This window comes from Dendrobates tinctorius, unplaced genomic scaffold, assembly GCF_039654945.1.
Source record: "Dendrobates tinctorius isolate UK_male_01 unplaced genomic scaffold, ASM3965494v1 ptg000057l, whole genome shotgun sequence".
Taxonomy (NCBI): domain Eukaryota; kingdom Metazoa; phylum Chordata; class Amphibia; order Anura; family Dendrobatidae; genus Dendrobates; species Dendrobates tinctorius.
Window position 1 is genome coordinate 21572827 of NW_027361725.1, and position 7632 is coordinate 21580458.

Here is a 7632-nt window from a genome sequence, read left to right on the forward strand (position 1 = left end):
GCTCTTAAAAGGTCAAAAGGTCACCAGTTGATAATTGTTTACCGATCAACGGTTGTTTAAGCTTCAAATCAGTTCTGATTTGATACACGTGCGTTCTTCACACTAATCATGTCCAGGAAATGATTTCACCACCTGCAAAATCCCTGCTGTATAAAAGGGGCTCTGGAGACAGGAAGTCCATTACTCTCAAGACTCTGGATGCAAGTGTAAGGGGGTGGCATTTCTATGGACAGTAGAGACAAACTGCCACTTTAAGAGACAGAACCCCCTTGGCTACAGCAATTGGGCATTCCGATCTCCCCTGCAATAAGACTGTTTTTGGTTTGTTCTCCCTGCTAGGAGAGGGGAGGGGCTGTGTTTCCAGGGGGTGTTCTGAGCTTGGAGTATGAAGGAAGCTGGATTCTGTGAGGAGAAAAACATGCAGCTTAGAACTGACTGAACCTGTGGGGTTGTGTACGCTTCCGGGGATAACAAAGGTGTTTCTTTCCTGTGTTAGTCTGTGTGCCCTCCTAGTGTTTTTTAAGCGTTTCCGCAGTGTTTTTAAATGCGCGATTTTGCGGCGGAAACGCTTAAGAAAAGAATTTCATTCAATCGTAATTGAAAACGCACATGTTGTGCCATTGGTGCGTTTTTTACCGCTGCGGAATCGCTTAGCGGTAAAAAACGCAGCATGTTCATTAATTTTGTGGAATCGCGTGCGATTCCGCATACCATCAATTGTATGGGCAAAAATGTATGGAAAACACATGCAAGAACGCTTGACAAACGCTTAAAAAAGCGCGTCAAAAATCGCATGCGTTTTCCCAGGAGCAGGGTGTGCAATTCTGCTCAGGAATATTCTACTTAAGAAACGCTACATGGGCACATAGCCTTACTGCGAGGAGCCACGAAGATATACAAGGAAGGAACAGGCTTGGGATCTTCACACAAGGACAAGACCACATTGCACAGAGCTTCCAGGGAGGACGTCGCATTATCTTGCAGAGAACTGCAGGGGGCCCCCAGGAAGGAACTGCAACACCAACTTCACCGTGAGTGTTAACCCCATGTGTGCACATGTTTAGGGTTTAGGATAGGCTGCAATAGACAGAGCACCGTAGCCGTCCGGCAGGTGTAGAAGCGGCCAGTCAGCCTATAGTTAGAGTAGCAGCATACTGTACTTTATTTTATTGTTTTGCTTTTTTGAGAAATACACTGATCTGTAATAGTTGGTGCACCGTGCCTTTTGTACTGCCCAGCTAGAGAATATCACTTTTGTAAATTGTTTTATGTCATTGCATACCCCTGTTTACTCTTTCCTAACACTGCATTTCTTGCCTGTAAATAAATTAACCCTTTATTGCTTGCACCTCATCTTGTGTACCGTAGTCTCCCTGCATTGTGGTGGTCCCCCAGCCATCGCTGCACAAGTATAGAATCTTTGAAAATGTCTGTCTGTCTCTCACTGCATTCTGTACTCTGTACTTATGTTTTGTTTTCTGTTTCTTCTAGACTCTGCGGTTTTCCTGTTGTGGACTCCTTGCCTGAATTTCTCATTCCTGTCTGTTCTGTGATTATCTGAAACTTATCAAAATTTATATTGGGCCTAGAAAAAAATGGCATTTATTGACTATAATTACATCAAAAGAGATAAGAGAAGCTAGATGCCATAAAAATAGGTAAACTTTATTGTGACACATAAGTAGTTAAAAAATCACATAAAAAGAGATACACATCCAATAACTGCCTAGCAGTCCTATATGCCCAAAATCAGCACCTAGTGTGCCCTGTCCAATAAGACAAAATTAGGATGTAAAAGACAAAATACAATAAGCTGCCCAGAATGGTGGAATGAAAGTATCCACAACTACTTGAAAAGTCACATCAAATAAATAATTGGTATGATGATGTCTGGATCCAATTCCAGTTATGTAATGTGTAGCCTGCATCCACATACATTTATAAGGCAAATGGTTTTTAAAAATGCACCAAAGGGGTGAATAGAACATAAGCAGTAATACAAAGTACAATAGTGCATCAATGAATACTACTCCCCACAGAGCCTCCGATTAAGCAGCAAGTAAGTACCAGATAAATGCCCGTAACAGTGCAACAGTGTTGACTGCATGGAGATTTAGAAAGTAAAGGTGCAATAGTGCATGTAATAGTACAAGGATAATACCAATCCCCATTAAGTCTCCACTAGGGCAACGATCACAAACAGTAGATAAATAACCATAAGCATTTAATGGTAATAAGTGGATAGAAAAAAGGCAAATAACCTGAATTAGGCAGTGCAGATCCCCAACTCGCATTTGGCGTTAGTTTCTTCCTAAGGGGGTTATTCTGAATAAGTCTATAGCATAGCTCTTCATAAAAACTGATTAGATTGGTTTGACAGGAGCGATTCCTCATAAACCCATGCTGATATGGAGTTACACAGTTATTCTCATTGAGATAATCCAGAATAACATCCCTCAGAAACCCTTCAAATATTTTACCAACAATAGAGGTTAGACTTACTGGCCTATAATTTCCAAGTTCACTTTAGAGCCCTTTTTGAATATTCGTACCACATTTGCTATGCGCCAGTCCTGTGGAACAGACCCTCTCGCTATAGATTCCCTAAATATAAGAAATAACACTATGTAACAAATTTTATTTTTTGTTTGCCCTTGGGTAACAATGCTGTTTTCCCAATCACTTATGACTAAAGTGAAAAGAAAATGGCAAAAATTCCCAAGAAAGTTTGCTTTTGTGGTCAGGACATTGATAATTTGAAATCTATGTTTTCTCAAACATTAGCGAAATGTGAAATGTTGTGTAGACCGCGAGAAGCTTCCGGAAATGCGAGAACTGTTGATAAAGTTGTATAAATACAGGATCCTTAATTGTCCATTTCTGTTTGTGTTACAGTTGATACATACCTGCATTTAATTTAAATGGCATCAAGAGGATGTAAGTATCCGCCGAATGCATTTTACATTTGTGGCAAATTTATAAAAACATGAGCTAAAAGATACAATGTGGCGGTATCTTCTAAGATGTGTGAGGCCTACAGAGACTACTTCGGCATGCCTGTAGGGGATCAAGACAAACCATGGGCGCCTCATTTCACATGTGAGTACTGCAAGAGAACTCTTAAGGGTAAGGTGAACAATTGTTGATAGCTAAGATGTCAAGATTTCAATTTTTTTAATTCCTCATTACAGCTTAAAAGAACTGTTGTTAATATAAGTGCAAAATTTTTTGCTGCTATAGAAGAACATGTATAATTGTATATCATACAGCTCAATACACTTATATATTTTATTCTTATGCTTAATACCTTACAGGCTGGTACAGAGGAGAAAATAGGGCAATGAAGTTTGCTATCCCACGAATGAATTTGGTGAGTGCCTACTGACCACTTCAACAACTGTTGCTTCTGTATGGTGGGCCCATCCAAACGTCAAACTGGCAAGCATGCATGTCCTATCACCTATCCAGACATTCCCTCCTCAATTGCTACAGTTTCACACTGCCCCAAGCTGTCCATACCCATTCCTCCAGAAGGCGTTCAGTCATCTTCAGGAGAATGTAGGCAGTCTGAGAGTGAGGAAGACAATGTAGATCCAGAATACAGTTTCGAAAAAGAAAGAACACCTTACTACCCTAACCAAAAAGACCTTAACGATCTCATCAGAGACCTCAGTCTCAACAAGTCAAATACTGAGCTTTTCACGTACAGGCTCAAGCAGTGGAACTTTTTAGACGAAAGTGTCAAAGTAGGAGATCAGAGAAAGTGTTATCAAACTTTTGCCAGCTTCTTCAGTCAGCAAGATAGACTATGCTTCTGCAACAATGTGGCGGGTCTATTCCAATCTATAGGAATCACTTGCAACTCAAGCGAGTGGCGCCTATTCATAGATAGTTCATCCAGGAGCTTCAAACCTATGCTGCTGCCTTTAGGGCAGTCGGGACTGGCCACAGAGGACTGAGTTTTCTGTGAGAAAAAATAACGTGAATTGGGAGCCATTGGTGGACCCACGGAAAGTGCTGATGCCACCCCTGCACATCAAGATAGGGCAGATAAAACAGTTTGTCACAGCTATCGACAAAGAATCGGCAGCCTTCAAGTACCTACAAGATCTCTTTCCTAAGGTGTCTGAGGCAAAGGTAAAATCTGGTATCTTCGTCAGACCACAAATCAAACAGATTCTAGAGAGCGAACAATTCATAAAGAAGCTGGCTAGAAAAGAGAAATCAGCTTGGAGCAGCTTTGCTGCAGTGGTGCATGGTTTCCTAGGCAATCACAAGGATGAGAGGTATGTGCAACTGGTTCAGACTCTGATAAAGAACTTGGAAAAATGGGATGTAGGATGTCTCTCAAAGTACATATCTTGGATGCTCATCTTGACAAATTCAAGGAAAACATTGGGGCTTACTCAGAAGAGCAAGGCAAGCGCTTTCATCAGGATATAAAGGACTTTGAACAGCTCTACCAAGAACAGTATAACAAGAACATGACTATATTTGGGGCTTGATTTGTGAAAGTGATTTGCAGTATAATCGTAAATCGACAAAAGCTACTCACTTCTAAACCACTCTTGTTCATCTTGGCCAATAGTGTATCAACAAAAAGAAATGATGAACAATTTTGATTTCCCTAAGCAGATATGCAAAACTGAAGATTTAGTTGTCCTGGTCACAAAATGAAAGTCTATGATTAATTAAATAGCTTTTCTTGACTATTTAGACATGAGTAACTGGAATATAGCACTTAAATGCTTAAGACAAAAATTGCATTACATAGTGTAATGGCTTGTGTATTACATTACAGTACTTAGTTTTCTTAGTACTCGTGGGTGTATGCCATCCGGACCAGGAGATTTATCTATTTTAATCTTATTTAGCTGTTTTCGAACCTCTTCTTAGGTTAGATTGGTGACCATTAATATAGGGTTTTCTTTGTCTCTCGGCATTTCACCTATCATTTCATTTTCCACTGTGAATACAGAGGAGAGGAAAGTGTTTATTATATTACCTTTTCCTTGTCATCTACAATCATTCTTTCCTCACAATTTTTTAAGGGGACTACACTTTCACTTATGGTTCTTTTACTATTGATATAGTTGGAGAACAGTTTGGGATTAGTTTTACTCTCCTTAACAATGTGCTTCTCTGGTTCCTTTTTGGCAGCTTTAATTAGTTTTTTAGATAAAGTATTTTTCTCCCTATAGTTTTTTAGAGCTTCAACAGTGCCATCCTGCTTTAGTAGTTTAAATGCTTTCATTTTACTGTTAATTGCCCCTCTTACTTCTTTGTTTAGCCACATTGTTGGGTTTTTCCTATTTCTTTTCGGTTTATTTCCACAAGGTATAAACAACTAAAGGCCCCGCCTCATATAACGAGATCATTAGCGAGATCGCTGATATGTCACAGATTTTGTGAGGCAACAGCGATCTCGCCAGCGATCTCGCTACGTGTGACACATAGCGGCAACCGCCCCCCCGCTGGATATCGCTGATCGTGCTCGAATGTCCTAGGCCATTTTTTGATTGTTGGTGTACCGCTGGCCAGCATGCATCACTGCGTTTGACGATGACGGGCGACCTCGTTAGTGACACAGAACTCAGGGACGCAGGAGTGAGTCATCAGAATAGCTGCTGTGTGACAAGGTCCCAACAACCACCGAGGTCGTTATATGGTTTGCCGGATCATTGCTGCATCGTTGAGTAGATATGCCTGTTTGACAACTTACTAGCGACCATGTAGCGACGCACCAGCGATCCTTACCAGGTCGCATCATTGTCGGGATCACTGGAGCGTCGCTTAGTGTAAAGGGACCCTTATAGTGCCTATTTAGGATGTTCTTAAACATTTCCCATTTATTATCTGTATTCTTATTTCTCAGGACATTGTCCCAGTCAACCAGATTAAGGGCATCTCTAAGCTGGTCAGACTTTGCCTTCCTAAAGTTCAGTGTTTTTGTGACTCCCTGACAAGTCCCCCTAGCGAAAGACAAGTGAAACTGTACAGTAACATCATAGTGTGTGGAGGAAATGGAACCCCACATGTATCACCACAAAGCATGGCTTAATCAGGGGAAAGTCAAAGTTGTTATTTACTCTTAGCCCTCTTGTCTTTTTTCACTGTTTTTAAATGTGTTTCTTGTCTTGCTTGTTAATTAGAATCTCAATAAATTTCATTTTTGCTATTTAATGATGATCCTTGCCTTGTTTACACACTTCTTTTTCACTTTACTCCTATAGTTAGGATAGGTCATCAATGTCTGATTGCCAGAGTTCGACCCCCACCGATCAGCTGCTATCGGTGTTCTCACTTGTGGAGCTGCTCCATTTCTGGAAGTGGGTATGACTAGGCACTGCATATCCGCCTCCTATTCAAATCAATAGGAGGCAGATGTGTAGTACCTTGTGGTAGACACTGTCAGAAGACAGAGCAGCTCCACAAGTGAGTACTTTTGTCCGGCAGCTGCCGCCATCTATAGCAGCTGATCGGCAGAGTGAGTGGAGTTGGATCCCAGCCAATATGACATTGATTACCTATCCCAAGATTAGGTAATCAAACAGTAATAAACAACCTCTTTAATGATGCGCATTGAGCAATCTGTAATGTGTAACAAGGGCGACCAGGGGAGGGTAGTCAGAGCCGGGTTTTTAAAGGCACAGTACAGGAATAGAGTCCACTGAGCCTTCTGTCAGTGAGCACTTCCCTGGTCCCTTGCACATAGACAGATGAGACCCACACAATCTTCCTCTCGACGTATCTTGTTCTTGCTTCAACCACAGTAGTCCGGGCAAATCAAAGGTAGATGAGGCAATAGTGTCCAACAGGGGAAACAGATAACTTTTATTGGAACTGGTTGATGAGAATAAGATGTCAAACAAAAGTACACCAGTGGATCACTGCTCTCCCTGATGCTGGCTGCGATCGTACCCACAACGGTCGCCGAAGCCGAAAGGTACAACAATCAACACGCTGGAATCTTGGCACCTGAGACCCCTTCAGGGCGGGGTCCTCCTATTATCCTGGAGACCCATCATGCAAGCTGTAAGTCCCTTTTTCTCAGTCCTCTAGGATACAGGGCAACAGTTCCCTCTTGTCTGGAGGCCTGGCAGTGCACTGTTTCATATGCGTCTTTTCTGTCCAACGTCCCCGGCAGTTCCGGAGGGAAAGCAGCAGCTTCCCCCTCACCTCATGGCTGAAAGTCCAGCCCACAATTAACTATCGCTTTCCCTAACTATGTACAGACAGCATTGAATACAGTGAACATGTTACATTTACAGATACATAACATATACAACACAATAATTTACAGGTGCACCATATGGCGATATACAAAGTACATCAAGTACGGGGAGTCCATACGGAAGGAGAGGGCGCAACTGAGGGGACCTACCACCCCCTTACACGCCGTGTGCTGCCATTATACTTGGCATAGCAAGTCCTGTTTACAAAGGAAGATGTGCTGCCGAGAATGATGATCTTTTGCGCTGCACAATGATAATTTCAGTGAAAGAGAATAAGGATTTCACCCTTTCATCCAGTAATCGGCACACTCTTCCACTGCCTGATTATCCCAGGAATGCTCGCACAATAATATTTTGGTGCACTTGTACTAATATCTATATTTTTCTTTTGTAATAT

General features: G+C 41.7%; 1 long non-coding RNA gene across 3 annotated transcripts; it reads left to right on the forward strand.

Annotated features, from left to right (window-relative positions):
• Positions 1-403: 403 nt before the first annotated feature.
• Positions 404-6183, forward strand: LOC141091978 (uncharacterized). 3 transcript variants are annotated; one of them, XR_012232635.1, is made up of 4 exons: positions 494-1031; positions 1492-2059; positions 2896-3099; positions 3315-6183. It is a non-coding gene; the product is annotated as an uncharacterized lncRNA (long non-coding RNA). The 3 variants fall into 3 exon arrangements; XR_012232636.1 differs by having other exon boundaries at positions 1492-1658; XR_012232637.1 differs by lacking the exons at positions 494-1031; positions 1492-2059 and adding an exon at positions 404-476.
• Positions 6184-7632: the final 1449 nt, after the last annotated feature.